General features: G+C 40.9%; 1 protein-coding gene across 12 annotated transcripts in view; it reads left to right on the top strand.

Annotated features, from left to right (window-relative positions):
* Window positions 1–19,188, top strand: part of LOC131126458 (pleckstrin homology domain-containing family A member 5-like) — a 66,701-nt gene that overhangs the window by 8,034 nt on the left and 39,479 nt on the right. The window lies entirely within an intron of this gene.

Here is a 19,188-nt window from a genome sequence, read left to right as displayed (position 1 = left end):
AATTAATTCATTCTTGGCAGCTGCAAAAGTTGAATGGGTGGTGAATGAGTCATCATAAATTCCTTTTCTCGGGATATAGAGAAGCCTTGAGGTAGAATGTAGGATAAGCGGTGCCATCCAAGCCACTTCTACTGTACTATAGTGGAAGTTTCCCAAGCAAAAAGGAATGGTGACATGGTCAGAAAATGTAGGAAGGCCAAGCCACATTGGCTGCATGCTTGGTCTATGTGAAAGGGTCGGCTCCTATGAAATTGAAAGTGTAACTAAGCAGCATAGTGGTCTTCCTCCTCCTGGTAAGCCTGTCTCTCCTTGCCTTGTCACGCTCCTTCCACTATTTCATCTGGCTATTGCTGTATTTTATGCCTGTCATGTCTTCTGTGTACAGTGTGAGTGACTAAGGTCTTAATTTAAGTTGAAGTTCCGACATATTCTAATACTCCTACTAGGAATTAAACTACTTTGCCTGAGGACTTCCTGTAAGCATGTATGCCACACAGTCAGGAGATTGGGAAGACCTGGGTTCAATTCCCTGTGTGGAGTTTGCATGTGTGTGTGTGGGTTATCTCAGGGTTCCAAAAACAACTCCACGACTCCAAACAACTCCAAAATTGTCCGTAGGTATGAATGCGAGTGTGAATGGTTGTTTGTCTATATGTGCCCTGGGATTGGCTGGTGCCTGAAGTCAGCTGGGATAGGCTCCAGCATACCCCCTAGTGAATATAAGCCGCATAGAAAATGGATGGATGAGTCACGGTGGCATGCTGGAGTCTATCCCAGCTGACTTTGTTTCATTTATTTGTCACATTCGTGGGCTCTGTGCTGATTTACTTTCAAAAATTCAACATTAAAAAAATGAAATAAACGAATGAAAAGGAAATTCTAATTACTGCGTACAAGGACACACTCAGTGTGGCCTATTTGTAAATGACATCGTCATAACAGTGACCCTGACTTGAATAATTATGGTAACCTTAACCTCCAAACAACATGCATTTTGGGAAAGATCAACATTCCAGCCTTCCCAGCTGTCAGTCTGCTCCTCCTCCTATGGATGTGCCGAACAGCCGCTCGCTCTCTACACTTGTAGGTGCACAGAGAAGGTTGCTGTTGCTGTCACTGCCAAGGAGGGCAGAGTCTACATCGGTTGCTCCTCCAACACAGCAGTGAACTCCTAGTACCAAGCACTGTCTTCATCGAAAACCAACAGAGACATACTGATCTGACATCGTCCCTGTACCTTCCACCTCTTTTATAGCTTGAAGGAAAACTGCATTTTTTCCCCATCATCCACGATCCTCATGTGAGACATGAACGCACATGTCTTTCTCTTTTCTGTGTGTTCTAATGATATAAAAACAGTTTAATGCACGCAATGGGACAAATAGACAGTGTGGACATTGAAAGGGTGAACGAAAATACATTTCTGGGGATCACAATAGATGAAAATATGAGCTGGAAACCTCATATTACAAATATTTCAGTATTGAACAAAGCAAAATTTGTTATCAATCAGAAATCACTCCACACTCTATTGCTCTCTGGTTCTACCATATCTTACTTATTGTGTGGAAATATGGGCTAATAACTATAAAAGCAATCTTCACTGGCTAAATGTACTGCAAAAAAGGCCAGTAAGGATAATTCATAATGCCGCCTACAGAGAACATACTAAGTCCTTATTTCTAAAATCACAAATACTTCAACTTGCTGATATAGTTCATCTTCAAACAGCTAAAATAATGCATAAGGCTAAAAATAACCAATTAGCTAAAAACGTCATCCAATACTTCTCTACAAGAGAGGAGAAATATGATCTCAGGGAAGAAGTACATTTGAAACACTTCTATGCTAGGACTACGTTATGCTAGCCATAGCATTTCAGTATGTGGAATCAAACTATGGAATGGATTGAGTAAGGAAATCAAACAATGCACAACGATGAGCCAATTCAAGAAACAATACAAGCAGTTGATGTTTGCTAAATACAAGGATGAAGAGTCTTGAACCAGTCATGATGTGCTATATATATCACTATATTGACACGCACTATGGTACCCATTATGGCATTGGATGCTCATATCACCCAGTACTTTGGTACGGGACAAAAAATAAAAAAATTAAAAAAAATGTTTAAAAACACCCAAAAAATTATTAAAAATTAATAAAATAAATTAATAAATAAAATAAATTTGCTAAATACAAGAATGAAGAGTCTTGAACCAGTCATGATGTGCTATATATATCACTATATTGACACTTACTATGGTACCCATTATGGCATTGGATGCTCATATCACCTCACAGTCACGATAACAGTCTGATGCTTCTGGTGCTTTGATTTGAATATTTGAAAAATGGCCATTGACTTTTGCAGGGCAGTAAAAGAGGAGGCAGAAGCACTATTTGCGTGACAGTGCAATAAATCCAAATGCATGTCCACGGAGGTCAAGTTTCATCCATTGTTATGGCAACAAACCTTTGAATTACAGGTGAGATCAGGCTCATACGGTTTTGAATGCGGTTCAATTGTGCTCATCTACAATCCTCTTTTTCTTTTAAAAAAAAACCATCCTCAATTTGGGTTGTGCCTGACTTGTGCGGTCATTCGTCAAATTGCAGGGAAAAAAAAAATAACTCCCTGCCAGAGTTTCTTCAGAAAGGCCCTCTCACAGCCACTCGGTCCTTTTTGTCACACACATGTATGTGTGTGTATCTATGTATGTATATATACGTGTGTGTGTGTGTGTGTGTGTGTATAATATGTATTTATGTGTATGTGTATGTATGTATATGTGTACATGTATGTATGTATGTATGTATATATATATATATATATATATATATATATATATATATGCATACATAAGTATTGTAAGACTGCATTCTTTTTCGACAACTCACCGGTCTCCTTAACCTGCGTAGGCCACAGATTTGAGTGACACATGACTGTGTCAATCAGGGAATGAAAGTGTAAACATATTTGCAACAGAGGTCTCATTGGTGAGAAGCGGTCAAATATTTCGGGCCTTTCCCGATGGACTTTTGACGGGGGTTGATCGACCTGTTGTCCCTTCTCATGCCTGCATGTTTCATTTGATCTTTTTCTTGCCCTTCTCTCCTTTCGTCCTTCTCTGTCGGTGAGCGGAATTACAACCACCCTCATGCAGCACAAAAAAATGTTGAAAAGGCATGCCACAACTGAACGACTTCATGCTACTTCATGCTATCCTGTGTACTGCAATGTTCATCTATCTGAATAACGTGCTGCAAACTACCGTGGAACACATTTCAGTATGTCTGGTTTATATCGACCAACTCCAGTCTTGGTCCATCATGTTCTTATTATTACTGAAAAGTGCTCATTAGGCCAAAATCAACAGTGGTTGCATGCCCTGTCCAAGGTGGTCTAAGCAGTGCGACCATCATGAAGGATAAAGGTGGTATTATTGCTCATGTGAAGGATCGGCTCCAATGAAACAGACAGTGATAAATGAGCAGCATTGCACTCTCAATATTGAGACATCCGCCTTCCAGTGAGCTCTTCCGCTCTCTTTTACCAGTGGGCCCGGTGCTTGTTCCTATCACTGCGACATTTGAAAAAATGATAGCTACTAAAAGGTCTTGAGAAGCAGGAAGTTATCCCTTTGTAATATACTGGAGGTGTAACATCCGAAGACCGAGGACACCCCGTCTGAACATGCCAATGACTTGCCGTTTTTAGCCAAGCTGGTCTTGGCTGCTGCCTCTTAAGAAAGCTTTGTTGCTTCTGCAGCTTAGCTAGCAAAGCTTCAGATGTCCAAGCCTGTTCGTCTGGGTTATTGTTAAACCCCACAGACTCTTAAGAGGTATGCAGCGTTGGATGGACGGTACAGACGATTTATAGAAATAGGAGGAGTGAAGGACCAATGGCAGGGCTGAACACGGTGGTAAAACCCTCCAATCAATGGAACAGGCTGATAATATTCTTCTGTCGGCTTAGTGTCAGTGCTCCTCTCTTGGCTCCTCATCTCGCACTTTCTCTCCATATTGTCTATGTTGTTTCCTCCTACGCTCACCTTTTTTTGTGTAAAATTCTAATTCCATGTGTTCCTTTCCCATTGTGCTGCTGCGTGGGTTTACAAATGCAGTCAAGCCCGTTTATGTTGACAACCCATCTAGGTGACCGAGTCTTTTGGTGCATTTGTTGTGCTCTTAATGTTAATAAAAAGCGCCCGCTTAAGTCAACGTTTACATAGACGGTTGAACACTTTTGTGGATATAAAGTTTTAGACCAGGGGTGGGCAAACTTTTTGACTCGCGGGCCGCATTGATATGACAAAATTTACGGGGGGGCAGACTATATATTTTACACGTAACAGTCCACCTGGTATTATTGTATCTGTAAAATTGTCATGCAATCTGCTATTATTATTTATTATTTTATATTTATATTTAAATATTTTAAAAATAATAAAATATTCTAATAATTACAATAACATTTAAATAATAATTATTATATTATTATGTAAAATATGCAAATATAACAATAATATTATATATAATTAATATAATAATTAGCATTAATATAATAATTATAATAATAATAATAGTTCTAATAATAATTATAATAATCTAATAATGTAATAATAATAATAATAATAATAATAATAATAATAATAATAATAATAATAATAATAATAATAATAATAATAATAATTATTATTATTATTATTATTATGTGCTTGTGTCCCTTTTTTCAGGAGCACTTTGTAAACAACAGACCATGTCAAAAAACGAAATTGATAAAACCATCAAAAGGTTGGCTCAGGCCATGATGCCAGGTTGTATGTTGAGTTTAAATGCAATACTTTGGAAAGATTGGGCGGGCCGTATTCAAACACTTGGCGGGCCGGATGTGGCCCCCGGGCCGTAGTTTGCCCACCCCTGTTTTAGACCCTATGGGGCATTTACTCATTACATTTATTGATGCAGTACATCTTTGGACATTTTCCCCAGTATTTCTGAAGCAGACGTGGAATCTTTTCTAATAGGATGTTTGTAGTTCAGAAACACGTAGTTTCCAATGCAGTTCCAATTGCGTTATTAATGTAAGCTATTCCTTTTGGCAATGCACAGCTACACTGTATGTGGCAAGACCGGAAGCACGTTGCGTGTGTTGAGAAGGTCGCTTGGCGGTTAAGATGAGCTGGCTGCAAGAATGAACGTGCCCTTATTTGACTCAGAACACACACAGCTGCACTAGCATGCTCTGCTAAACTAGTCAGCGGCTACTCACACCGTCAGAGGTGTGTTTCAAAGGTTTTTTTTTGGCAACTTTTGCTTCCTGGATGTTGAGAGGATTCAGTTAACTCGGAAATCATAGGGTGCAAGAACTGCCTCCTACCTTCAAAGCGTCAGTATAGGGCCTAAAGGTTTGTCATTTTGCACAAATTATGTGAATGTGCAAGCAACAGCCATTTTTGTTATGTTGACAACCGCTTACGTCGACTTGAGTCAGGAGGGAGGTCAACAAGAGGGACATCTTCCAGTCATGGTGTGCCGATCATTCGGCCGCCGATCCGGTTTTCATGAAAAAGTACCCATATGCCTTCTTCTTCTTCTTCTTTCTCTTTGGTTTTTCCCTTCAGGGGTCGCCACAGCAAACCAATTACCTCCATCCGAACTTGTCTTCTGCATCCGTCTCTGTCACACCAACTACCCTCATGTTCTCCTTCACTACATCCATAAACCTCCTCTTTGGTCTTGCTCTACACCTCCTACCTGGCAGCATCCTTCTACCAATATATTGACTATCTCTGCTCTGGACATGTCCCAACCATCTCAGTCCGACTAAAGGACTTTATCTCCAAGGCCTCTAACATGTAATGTCCCTCTGATATAGTCCGTCCTGATCCTATCCATCCTGGTCACTCCCAATGAGAACCTCAGCATCCTCATCTCTGCTACCTCCAGTTTTTCCTTCTATCTTTTCCTCAGTGTCACTGTCTTTAGACCAAACATATGCCAACCAATGCTTTAGAATGCTGATCACAAAAAGTGAAAGTGAAAGTGTGTCTCATCCTATTGCAGCCTGCAATATGTCTCCTATGTCGCCCAGAGAGCATGTTAAAGATCATGTTATAGAGCTTGTGTGCATAAGAGTGATTTTCGTTAATAATAACCCTAATAATCATAAGTTACTAAATTTGCAGTGGATCCATGTGACCGCTATCGTCAGTGATCTGCTGCATAAAAACCCTGCTAGGAGCTTCCCTGCCCTTCACTGATTGCTTCACACAAGAGGGGACATTTCAAGTAGGTAGTAAAAACCAGTTCAATGACAAGAGGAGACAATCTAGGATCCAGGCAGAGTGGTGCGGAGGGGAAAATAAAAAAAATCTGATATGTATGCAAATGGTGAAGAGAGGACGGGCTCAAAGGTGAGGAGATGATGTGGTGTAGATGAGCAATTCAAGAGAAGAGGGAGAACAGAAGAAGTGACAGAGGGGAAGAATCATCCTGAAAGGAAAAGTCTGGCATTTATGCAAAATACTTGGAGAAGGTGGAGGCAGAGGTATTTAACAAGGACATTCACACTCTTTAGCGCCCAGTCAGCTGTGTGCTCTTTAACCTACCAGCTAGCAATTCATATACTTGAATTATTCATTTTGTGCAGATAATGGTCCAGAGAAGAACGTATTATTAAAACAGGATTCTGACTCAACTAAAAAGCATCACAGAGCAGCATAATTATCACACAAAAATATTCCAAATTACAAGTTTTCCACCCAAAATGGATTCTTTTATGACCTAGACCTTGTGGTTTGTGTTTCCACCACACCAGGTCAGGTTACCACATTCATATCAGGCTCATGATGAAATGTTTCTTCCTTTCAATTGACGTCTCTGTTCAAACAATCCAGTCCTTTGCATCTTCCTCTGTCAGTCCTACCACCTGCGTGTCCTCTCCAAACCTCATCTACAAACCTGCTCTTTGGTCTTCCCCTTCTTCTCCTCCGTGGCAGCCCCATCACAACATAACACGACCTCTCTTTCTCACACAACCAAACCTTCTGGGTCTGGACTCTCTGACCTTGTCGGCCAGACATGTATCCAAATCTCTGCTTCAACAGTTTTGTATTTCCTCTGTGACAAGTCTGGGGTTATTTCTTCTGGAATAGTGCATGTTTTCATGTTGTTTTTGTCCACTACCTTCTCCTTTTGATTGTAGAAAGTTGGTCACCTGTTGCTTCTTCAAGCCAAAATCATCTGGTTCTTCCCTTATATTGTCACAAGATCCGGGTTTTGACCTGGGAGAGACGTTCATTCATTCATTCATTCATTTTCTACCGCTTATCCTCACGAGGGTCGCGGGGGTGCTGGAGCCTATCCCAGTTGTTTTCGGGCGAGAGACGACATTTCCTGGTGATTGTTTTGATAAGTTGTCCATACCTTTTCATTCCTCATATACTATGTTCCTATAGTTTTTTGTGGCTTCGTGCTATGGGTTTGATACCTTTTGATGTGCAAAATCTGACAATTGGGACAATACGATTTAAACCGCTGAGATCACAGGCAGAACTTTCTGCATTTTTTTTTTTTTACTCTTGTATTCACTTTAATGGTCTTATCTGTTTATCTCTGATTTACTTTCAAAGCCAAGAGAGGCTTCTGGCACTGACAATTTTCTGTGAAGTCTGCATCATTGTCGCAAGTTGAAAGGGTGCCGTTTGCATGGATGTGTTAGCATGCTGCCCCCCCCCCCCATTAACGTGCAGTCATTGACTCCCGAGCGTTTTTAACATTTGTTACAATAACAATCGCGATTACTAGTTCCTCACAATTCTGAAACTTCCCATCAGCCATTACAGAAGAACTCATCTGTGTAACTGACAATATTACTAGGCTCCAAAGACTATGTAATAACTATGTAATAACACGCTATACAAAAAAGAAGACATTTCTTTATTCTTTTGAAAATGTCAGTAGGATTTCAAACAAAAATGAGCAGGGTGTTTTCTTTCTGTTGCTAGCAGAGCTCAGAGAGGCTCTATGCACTTGTGCAGACAAACCTGATTGTGTTCCACCTCTGGAGCACATGCTCCGCTCATGACTTGTCATTCTGCCTCAATCTGTTCAACCACTGTGTACTCTGGCGCTGCATACTGCCAAAATAGTGTGGAACTCTGCTGGACCTTTTACCGTTTTGCTGTGTGTGTGTGCGCGTGTGTGTGTGTGTGTGTGTGTGTTCTTCACACAATTTGTACACAGCCAGCGAACTTTGGATGTGTCCAAATGTCTTCCCTGCCAAACGTTTGACACACAGCTCAGATTTCCAGTCGGGGAGGAGATTGAAGAGTCGTTGGTTTGGCTTCGTTAATTCACTTAAGGTGACAAAATGCTTGCAACACAATGCAAAGGCATAAAAAAAGTTTCAAAAATTAAATAAAAAAAACCAAAACATTTTCAACACTACCTATATAGATTGTGTCCAGAACTAGAGCTGCAACAATTAGTTGATGAATCGATTAATAATTGGTTATCTAATTAGTTGACAACGAGTAGTATTAGAGTATCTTTTCCGTTATGTTGCTGACCGAAAATCTAGATGTTCGTGGTTGCTTCATGTTGATTTGGTCCTTCTAGGGCCTAACCGATTCCTTGATTAATCCAAACAACAAGCTTCAAATTAACTGACCAATAAAATAATACAGTAGTTGTAGCCCAACACCGAACAGGAAGTCGCTGTGCGTGTTTTTGACTGGACAGTAGTTGTCTTTTTCCTGCTGCTTTGCGGTAATGGTGAAATAACACACGTTGACATAAACTTTTTTCAACTTCTTTGGCTGTGACATTTTTAAAAGCGGTTTCCCACGTATGTCGACGAAGCAGGCACGCTTCATGTACAATACACGAGAAGGGGTCTATGGGAACGACCATTCACACAACTTGATATTCCTCATAGATTTGTTTAATTCCTCTGGAGGTAGCAGTTTAATTCCAGTCGAGAAAAATAATGATGTGTCATGGTTACGACTGGAGGCTGTGATTGGGGTTTTTGGATGGTTTGTTTGGTTTTAAGTTACTACTTCCTCAGAATGACATAGTTTGTATAATTACAATGTGGGGAACTGTAAACATCACTTCTGTCCACGTTGGCACAGCTGAAGTCTTTTAAAGTCTGGGTTAGCTGGCATCTCAATAATTCAATAAATGTGTGATGATGACACTTGAAACTACAGTAAATACAAGTCGATGAAAAGTTTAAGGCCGGTTGAATGGATTTACTAGACTTTTACTGAATCTACTTTAAATTGCCATCACTCAATCTGTTCCGGCAGCTTGGATGAAATTCAAAATAAATCTCCATGGTAACACTTTGATGCCAGCTCGCTTTCAAGTGTTCATTTTCCTTGCAGGTATTGTTTTTGTTATTGCTGTTGATGAGCTGTTTACACGTTCTGTGCTTATGCTGCCACTATCTGCTTCAACAGGATTTAGTTGTGGTGACAATGTGATTCAACCTTGATCCCCCCCCCCCAAGTTTTGACCGTAACAGCAGAATGGTGATGTGCGATGGCTGACTTAACAGGTTTCCAGTTTAGCATGTGGCCATACACGCAGGCCCGAGCAGAGATGTACTGTTGGCATGTGTTTCTCTCCCGGGCATTCCGATATTATGTATTTTTAATGCTTACAAATGGGAGTAAAGCATCGCTCTTCGCTTGTCTGAAGCATGACTTAATGTGTCAAGTGAACCTTGAGTCGCCGCTATTAAAGATGCAGACGGCACAGCTGTTTCTTCTTTCTCAGTGTCATACGTAACATTGTCCTTCTGCAAGCATGACAATGTCCTTGTGGTTAGAACTTTAACTGCTATGGGATGTCGAGGAGACAGACGTCAAGACGCCAACAGGAACTGCTCTGCTTTATTAAAAACCTACATTTAGTGCAGGTCCAAAAAGCTGTTGCAGAGATGCCAGTTCACAATGGGGGTGTTTTCTTTTATCTTACTAAAAGACACGCACAACATCTTCAAAAATAATTGTTTTTTATTTGTTGGGGCTCCAGCATTAATAGTCATTTTTTGTTTTGTATGATTTCATTAATCATATTTATTATTGTGGGCGGCACGGCGGTCCAGTGGTTAGCGCACAGACCTCACAGCTAGGAGACCATGGTTCAATTCCTCCCTCTGACATCTCTGTGTGGAGTTTGCATGTTCTTGCATGCATGCGTAGGTTTTCTCCGGGTACTCCGGTTTCCTCCCACATTCCAAAAACATGCTAGGTTAATTGGCCACTCCAGATTGTCCATAGGTATGAATGTGAGTGTGAATGGTTGTTTGTCTATATGTGCCCTGTGATTGGCTGGCCACCAGTCCAGGGTGAACCCCGCCTCTCGCCCAGACGGCTGGGATAGGCTCCAGCACACCCGCGACCCTCGTGAGGATAAGCGGTAAAAATGAATGAATGATTGAAATGGTTATATAATATAGTATATGTAATAGGTATAGTTTTGTAAAAAAAAAAAAAAAAGAATTCTGTTGCTCGGTTTTTGTTTGAAGCCTTGATGAAAGAGCTCCCGATAGCCATCTTGTATCGCAGTGTAATAGATAATAGATGATGTGTTGGTGGTTGTAAGCGTTTCTGATGATCTCCATCAGAACATCTCTATGCCGTTATGGAAGCGTCACATTGCATTATATGCTCTGCGAGATCTTAGCTATGTAGCGTTTGCCTGAAAGCTAGTGTGTCCTTTAACAGGCAGACATAGAAGAGCTTTGAAAAAGGCTATTTCTGCATTCTCCAAGGTTCTCTCTGGGTACTCGGAATTCCTCTTACATTCCAAAAATATGCATGCTGGATTTATTGGAGGCTCTAAATTCTCCATAGTTGTGAGTTTGAGTGGTTGTTTGTCTATATGTACCCTTCGATTGGCTGGCCACCGGTCTCAACTCGAGGGAGCGCACGGCCAACATCACTCCTACTTCTTGCGATGCTGTTAAGGTACGCTGTGGTTGTGAACATGTGGGGCCACAGGAGTGATCAAAGCTGCACTTGATTGCCGTAGTCTTTGTCAAGTTCCATTTTTTTTTGCCAACCTTACGTAGGGTTTGCCACTGCACACCCATCGTTTCTTTGCGATTGATCGTGAAAGGCGTTTCTCGGCATAATTTGATCACATCTTTTTTTTTTCTTCAGAAATGGTCAATATTGATCAGTGTCTGATCGATCTGAGCATTGTTCATTTGTAGGACCGTTATCATCCAGCAAAATGAGTTATCGTGACATCCCTAGTTTAAGGTTAATTACACGCAACACTAAACCTAATTATTGTATTTCTCCCTATATGAAACTGGATCAACAAGAGGAGTCTAGAAAAAGGCTTTAAGGTTAATCATAAGTACAAACCTAAGCCAAATTGGCTCAATGAGATTGGGCTTTAAAGAACGGGTTTGGACTGATCATAACTCCAAACTCTTACCCTATCACATAATACATAAGCCAAGTTTGGTGTGGTCTTAAAAGAGATTAGTTTGATGAACCGGACAGCCCCCCGACAGATTTAGTTCAACAAATTCATAAGAGTGGGGCAACCTATATTTATGTTGCCAAGTGCTGTGTGTAAGCATATGAAATGCTGAATGAGGGAACTATTGAACGCTGCAGGGCTGGTAAGAAAGAGTGCTTTTGGGCCAACACCAGCAGAACTGCCAGCCCCATTATGCCAAATGTCTGCCACCCACATGATGCACACATACAGTACGCTTCCTCCCACATGCACCAGCCATACTTTATTGCCACACCGTTGGGAGAGTGCGTGCAGTCCTTCCACGACTAATTGAAATGATCTGCTCTGCAATGAAGTGTGTGTGCGTGTGTGTGTGTGTGCGCTTCCATGTGCTCGGTCTCGCTAGTGCTCAGCTTATAGGCTGCTGGAGGCCAGATTCAGAAGCAGACCCATCCTTAAATGGTCATCCTAGTTTTAACACGTCCGTGTCACGTACGCCAACCCCCCAGCAGTGTTGTAGAAGTTTGTGGTTCTCACTGTTCAGTGAATTAGTTGTACATTGCTGATTGGGGAAAGTGGAACTTCTAGGTCAAGCACTGTTCCGGAACGCTGTGAAAGCAGAGACCATGTTCACGCTTGGTTTATTTCAAATATAATGTAGTGAGGTTGCTCTGATGGCCAAGTGTAAAACCTCTCATCAAAACCAAGTTAGCTGATCTAGGCTGTTTGAAGAGGTCGGTCTCGGTCCGAAGTTCGGTTCACTTGAGGTCAAATTTGCTCCAAAGAATTGTATTCACACTTTAAACGCTGACCAATCAGATTGAGACTTAATGCATATGTTGAAGCTCCGAAGAACTGGAGTCTAAGGCGGAGTGTCGAATTTCGGAGAAAACTTATTTTTCTTGCAAACATTAACTTGCAGTCTTTGACATGAGACATGAAACCCCCGTCTCTCAACCACAACAGGAAGCGGAAAACCCCCGTCCCTTGCGCCCACCCCTCCGAGTGGCAACCCCTCCCCTATGGATCGTTCCGGGGTGAATTATGTTCCGGTAACCTACCACTACACAAATTCCCAGAACTCCGGCAATTTTAGGGTGGCGTTTGTAGCCATGTTTGCTGTAGCTCCGAACACTTCGGGACTACTGTCGGAGTCACCAGTGAAGCGCCGAAGAGCTGGAGTCTGAGGCGGAGTGTCGAATTTGGGAGAAAACTTTATTTTTCTTGCAAACATTTACTTGCACTCTTTGCTATGTGAGACATGAAAGCCCCGTCTCTCAACCACAACAGGAAGCGGAAAACCCCCGTCCCTTGCGCCCACCCCTCCGGGTGGCAACCCCTTCCCCTATTGATCGTTCCGGGGTGAATTATGTTCTTTTTTCTGTGTTCTTTTTTTTTTTTTTAATATTGGGAAGCCAGTGATGAGCAGGTTTACATGCACATATCAGTTGGACGGTTTAACACTTCGGTGTGAAGTCCCAGTTTACATGCACTATCTCTTAATTCCATTGTTGGCTCAATGCTGCTCGGGGGCGATTTTGGTGATTTCAGCTTGATTTTTGTGCAGTTCAGACTAAAAACAAGCCGTCATTCATCATGCGTCGTGTGTGTGTGGGAGTTTGAAACTGAATGGAACAGTTGCTTCCTGCTTCACTGGAGCCACTATCTTGCATGTGTTTACCGTTGGAAAAACAACAGGCCCCTGCCATGCTATGTTCGGAGTCTTTTTTTTTATGGTATGTTCTGGGGCTGTTGGGAAAAAAATGTGAATCACGATGTTCTTGCTTGGAGTGAAGGAGTGACGACTGTTCTTCCCTTGGATGATTTTTTTTTTTCATACACGCACGTCACATTGAAAGCTATGTGATTAAAAAAAAACGTAACAAATGACAGTGTTTTTATTATAATCATTGTCATCAGAACCAGGGCAGCGGCGCCAACTTGCCCTGGTAAGAGTAGCTCGCTGAGGAACAGGGAGGACGAAGTGTTGGTCGTTATACCAAGGACAGTGCAATGTGAGTCCTGGCAGTGTTAGCTTCTGAAGTAAAATTTTAACAATTGTAGTCATAGAAATTGAATTCCATTAATTCAATTTTTGTGCAGCCCTAGTATGCTCTTAAAATGTAAAAGGATGCAGCTAAAGCGACCCTTTTTGCCTCTGCGCCTTTTGTATTTGCAGGTCTCACTTGAAAATGTCTCATACGCATCTCAGTAGGACTTCAATCATACTTCAGTGGATGAATTAATATTTCAGCCCTGCGAGGCAACTGAGCCCTAAATCCTTTCCCCGACACAAAGAGGGAATCTTTTCTTGTTTTATCTGAATTATTCAACCACTTGACAGAATCATAAATCTGTCTTTTAGGGCTCTTCAACCTCTGTGATTAAATAATTGGTGTTAAAAGAATGCCAAAACAAAGCAACCCCCAGAAAAAAGAATCATGCATAAAATATTGTTAGTGCCTAATGTTGACTCTAAAGGATCTTTATGGTACTGTTTAAAACGCAGATAAACATCTCCTTTACTTCATAACTACTACTATTTGTTTAAATACTGTGCCACTCGCAAGTCAGTCAGCCAATCACGACCTATCCGTGCACTCACTGGAAATTGCAGGAAGTCATGAGCTATACCAGTATTACAACATAACAGTCCCACTGTGTCATCTTTCAAAGAATGCTATACTAACACTACTAAGTGTATATACAAACATGTCCCAATATGAGTTCAAATAATAATTAAAGTTGCCCGAAAAGGCATTGCGCATGAGCAAGGCATTCATTTGGGTGCTGCAATGACGTCAGCCTCTCTCTGGGCTTTGGGCTCCGGGTTCTCTGTCTCCCCCAGGTGGACAGAAGCAGCATTACAGTGTCAGCCACCATTTCTATGCCCCTCCATTGAAATGGTTTTCTCATATGAAATGCATTATGGGAAAACTATGGTTGACAAGCTTGTCTTGTCACAGCTCAATAAGCACAAGTGCAACAGCAATCATTTGAACAGTATGAATGATTATTTTATCTTTAGTAAATGAAAGTTTTTTTATATGCAAGACAAGATACTACTACAAAGTTTGGTATCGATATGACGCCAAGTATACTGGAGGAAGAACTACTTCTGGCTCTCGCGGTTAGTGAACAATTTGCAGTTATACAGTACCCCTAACAGTAGCTATATACAACCTCAGCAGCGCTGGACCATAAAAGCGCCACTAAAACTCTAAAGCTAAGCTAGCGACTGCTGGCTCTGATGACAACATACAAATCATTCTTTATGCAAATACATGCACATGTCCTCATCACCAGCATCGCTCCTCCTGTAGTGACTGTATGAGCTAATCGCTACGATCAGGGGAAGTTTGGGTGGAGCAGACAACTGAACTTCTAGCGCTGACTTGTATCACTTTGATTGCACCAACCCCCTGGGAGGCCGCCAGAAGAGTTTGCCATTTTTCATCCTTGTCTTCTTTTCATCACAAGCCTGTATAATGATGGCTTCATGCTGCTGTGCAACACGGCTCCTATTTCAAATATCATCTTGTATTGGATTGTTGTTCCCTTTTATTATATTGCCCTTTGTGTAACCTCACATTTGAAAGATCCTATTTGTTTATGTCACCTGTATGGTAGTATTGTTGTCATGTTAGTTGGCGGCCACAAGGGGGTACTACTATACTAGAGTACTACGCTTTTGAGGCTGTCCTTTCACAGAGGTTGTGCCCAATATTGTTGGGGGGGGGGGGGTCCTATGTGCGCATGTGGCTGTTCTCATGTATTTTCCATTTAGCATTTCCTCACCGAAAGAAAACACCTTTGAATGCTACTTGGAATGACCATAATAATGGATGAATTGATGACTTAATCTAAGATTTACTTTGATTCTGTGGAATCATCTCTTAGAGGCAAAAAGTTCTTTTTTTTACTTTATTTTCAAACATTAAATGTGTATTTACAACTGTGATAGACAGTGGTAGTGTTAGTGTAATAGTGGATCTTTACAACATATGTGACAAGGTACAAAATTATACATAAGACATACTGACAAAAGATTCCCGTAATTGAATGGAATATGAGGAAAACACACTTGAGGCAAAATTGAGCGCAGTACTTGGCTGTTACCAGCAGTGTTGTTGTTGTTGATTCAGCATTCTAATGTACACTTTAAAGGCTTCATTATGCTACAGTGTAGTCAATACACCAGCCCTACAGACGACATCTTCATCCTGTTGTAGCTCTTTGGCTTTTTAGACAAGAAATATGCACATCACAGATAATTATTTGTCATGTTTTGCCTAAATTAATAATTTTTAAGCATTAAAATTGATAAAAGAAGTAAAATAGAGATATGATGCATTCAGCAGACACATTCAAAAATGCTGTGAATGATATATAGTGTTCTACACTGGTTACTAGATGTCAGTACTGTTACTGTAACAACAGGCTTCTATTGCAGGTTTGAGTTATCTCACAATAGGCATAAAAATAACAAACAAAAACACGGCCGACTGTTGCCAAGCAAAGCTAAGCTAAATCTAGACTCTGAACCCCCAACGTCACAACGTCGATTGACCCGCCACTCAGCTCTAAGTGTGTGCACGGTCCACGTCTCCATTGACCTTGAATGCAGTTGGCTTCATCAAAAACGTACATCTGAAGCTGGTTCTTAGTATCAACCGAATATCAAAAACCATTTGACAATTATTGGGCGGAGTGTTGAGCTTTGGTGTCTTAGTTCCGGTCTAGTGCCAAATGTCCTAAATCACGCCTTTAATTGCTGTTCCTTTTTCATTTAGCTTCCCTGTCTGAAGGTAGTCCATTGATTTCACAGTGTGTAAGATTTGATATGCAGCATGACATACATTTTCAACCCGGGACTCGATTCCAATATGTTTGGAATGCTAGCAGACGGACGTGTGGCTCATTAAATAGTAAATAGGCATTACACACGATAAATCAATTGCCTCTTTTCTAAGACTTTATTTTTTTAAATACTCGAGTACGCTAATGTGGTTTGAGGGACTCACGGCTCAGGTGGTTAAGTAGGACATGCTAATATGATCCGCTATCAAAGTATCCCCGGGCAAAGAACTGAATCCTGAGCATGAAAATGGTTGGCATCACTAAGAACATCAGTCCTTTCTTATTTTCAATTGACTCGCTTGAAGACAGAAAGGGAAAAAAATGAGCTTGAGATCTGTATTCCACTGGAACATACAGGAACTTATTTTTCTCTTCTTTTCATGTCCAACTGCGGTATTTGCTCATGCAGCAGGTATGGCATTAAGTTGTATTTTCCTGTTGTGTGTTTATTCAGGTTGTTGGCAATCATGTTTCATTTACTGCGTAATGGCATTTTTTATATTGATTATTTTGACGGGCTAACAGGAGACTAGCTCATCGGTTAGATCACAATAGTCTTCCATGCAGTGAATGATCACCACTGGTATGTGCTTAATTGCCTCTGAGGATGTCGGTTGGCTGGACGTGGGTGTGTGGGGATGCTGGTTTATCTATACGTGCTCGGGGCACATGTACATGCATGTGTGTCTGCAGATGGGTAACCATGACAACAGCAGCCCGAAGCAGTGATATGGTGGCAGGCGCGGAACCACAGTATGCCATCCCTTTCTCTCGGTAGAAAGAGATGCAGAGATAACACGTCTCTTCATTTCCCCTTCACATACTCGTCACTATGTCTTGTTTTCATTCACAATGTTTATGTCATCGTTCATTATACAGTGGAACCCATTGGAACTTGCCATTGTTTGTACATTTATTTTGGCCACAGACAGAAGACGAATGGGCGATAATTATGGCTTTTTTTTTTAAACATGTTGATATGGTTTTCCTCCATTGGTGCATTAAGATAGTAGGAAAGAGTAGGAGTGATGTTGGTCATTTGCAGCTGGGTGCAAGCCTTTTATATGCACAAGGTTCCTGTAGTGGCATATCGCGCTGCAATGATTAATCGATTAATTGTGAATTAATCGACCATTATTTTTAAAATTTCCTTAGTCATCTTTGAAAGCAGACCTGTTATCTTTGTATTTTAGGTAATACAAAGCCTGCCCCCAAGGGTTAATTGTGATTCCAGTGACTTGTTGACTTGCAGTATTGTGTTTTGTCACTTGATTGTTAAACCATCTTTATATGATTTTTGGTGTCTGAGGATTTCCTCTCCTTTGCCCTCTTTGCTATGCTTTTGGGGAGGAAAAAAATTCATTTATGCATTCTTAAAAGGATTGTGAGAGGCGGAAATTAATTTAAAAAAATTTATCGACTAATTCATCTTTGTTAAAAATAACATTAGTTGCAGCCCTCGGATGTTTAACTCAACAGCATCCCACAGGAAACTCCCACAGGATGACAAGAATGACCTAAGTAGCACTACATTGTGGATGAAACTAGACCCCAGATGCTCAAAGACGTAAATGGGTTTGTTTGTTTTTCCACACTTATTATTGTTCCTTGTTTGAATAATAACACTTTTCTAACATTCCTCACTACAAAATGGGTAATAAATCTATGTATGATCTGTATTGATATCATTATTATCGGTAATATTGGTATCTCTGTTAAGTTTCCACTTGTTTTTATACCCACAAACCTGTAACAATTGCAAGGAATATTAAAGAATGGATTAATGCTATTTTCAATACGTTCTATGGGAGAATAAGCTAACAAATGGCAGTAGTACGTCTGTTTGACCTTGACGTATCTCCCGTACATGCCCATGTACTACACTACATGGAATTTATTTTGTTTTATGTATGTTTATGAGGTGAAAACAAACTGAAGCTTAACCACTTGGTTTGCCACTTCCTGTGTATTTATAAGGTGCCCAGCTGCAGCTCGGTTACTGGGAATACACCAAACCAATGTCAAGGGAGGAATGCCAGAAATTCCAAAAGAAAGAAATATCTTGAATCACAGTCTCTGGGCTTTGAAGAAAGCATTTGAATGCGTTCACTGGTTGTTTTAGATGACTGCTTGATATTCATCTGGAGTGCTGCAAGCTCCACTGAAAACCCTGCACTGTGTGTTTTGGGAACAAAAAACCGACGTGGGATTCGTAGTATTTTTGACACAAATCCAGGCACACGATAAAAGAGGGAAGCATTGTACTTAGCCTTTCGGCAGTAAAGTGTTCAAAGTTGAAATGTTTATTTGGTAATGGTTTGAAACACTATTGGATTGAAGTGTGTTTAGCGATCTCCAGGGTTGCAGGCATCAAACGTTGGCAGCATGTGCAGGTTTACAGTATGATGTCCGCAATGTCAGATATTTTACGAGCTGTTTCGTAAATCAACATGATATTTTGTGCGCAATGCAATTTTCCTCTTTTCACTCGCTTTGCTCTTCTTTTCTGAGTGGCCGCTAAATTGCTGCTGTCACACCAACTCATATTGTCCCTGCAAAGGTATCAAAATGCAAGTGGGAATCCACCGAGTCCAATTCTGCCTTTGTTGCCAAGCAACAGTGTTTCAGTGTGTATTGTTTTTTTTTTTATTTGGGGAGGTGGTAGGGTTGTAGAGAGCTGTGGACCTACTTGTACAGCCTCTTTAATATAATTATGTTATATGCGTTATGCTAGCAATACGATGGAATTCCTGGGTGGCATGTCTGCCTCACAGTCAGGGTTCGAATGAAGCTCCTTTGGAACCTCCTACATCGTAAAAACATAAATGGTTGGCG

The sequence above is a fragment of the Doryrhamphus excisus genome, linkage group LG2, assembly GCF_037039965.1.
Source record: "Doryrhamphus excisus strain RoL-2023G ecotype Guam linkage group LG2, RoL_Dexc_Guam_v1.1, whole genome shotgun sequence".
Lineage (NCBI taxonomy): Eukaryota > Metazoa > Chordata > Actinopteri > Syngnathiformes > Syngnathidae > Doryrhamphus > Doryrhamphus excisus.
Note: the sequence above shows the minus strand (reverse complement) of the source record. Positions and strands in the feature narration are given on the sequence as shown.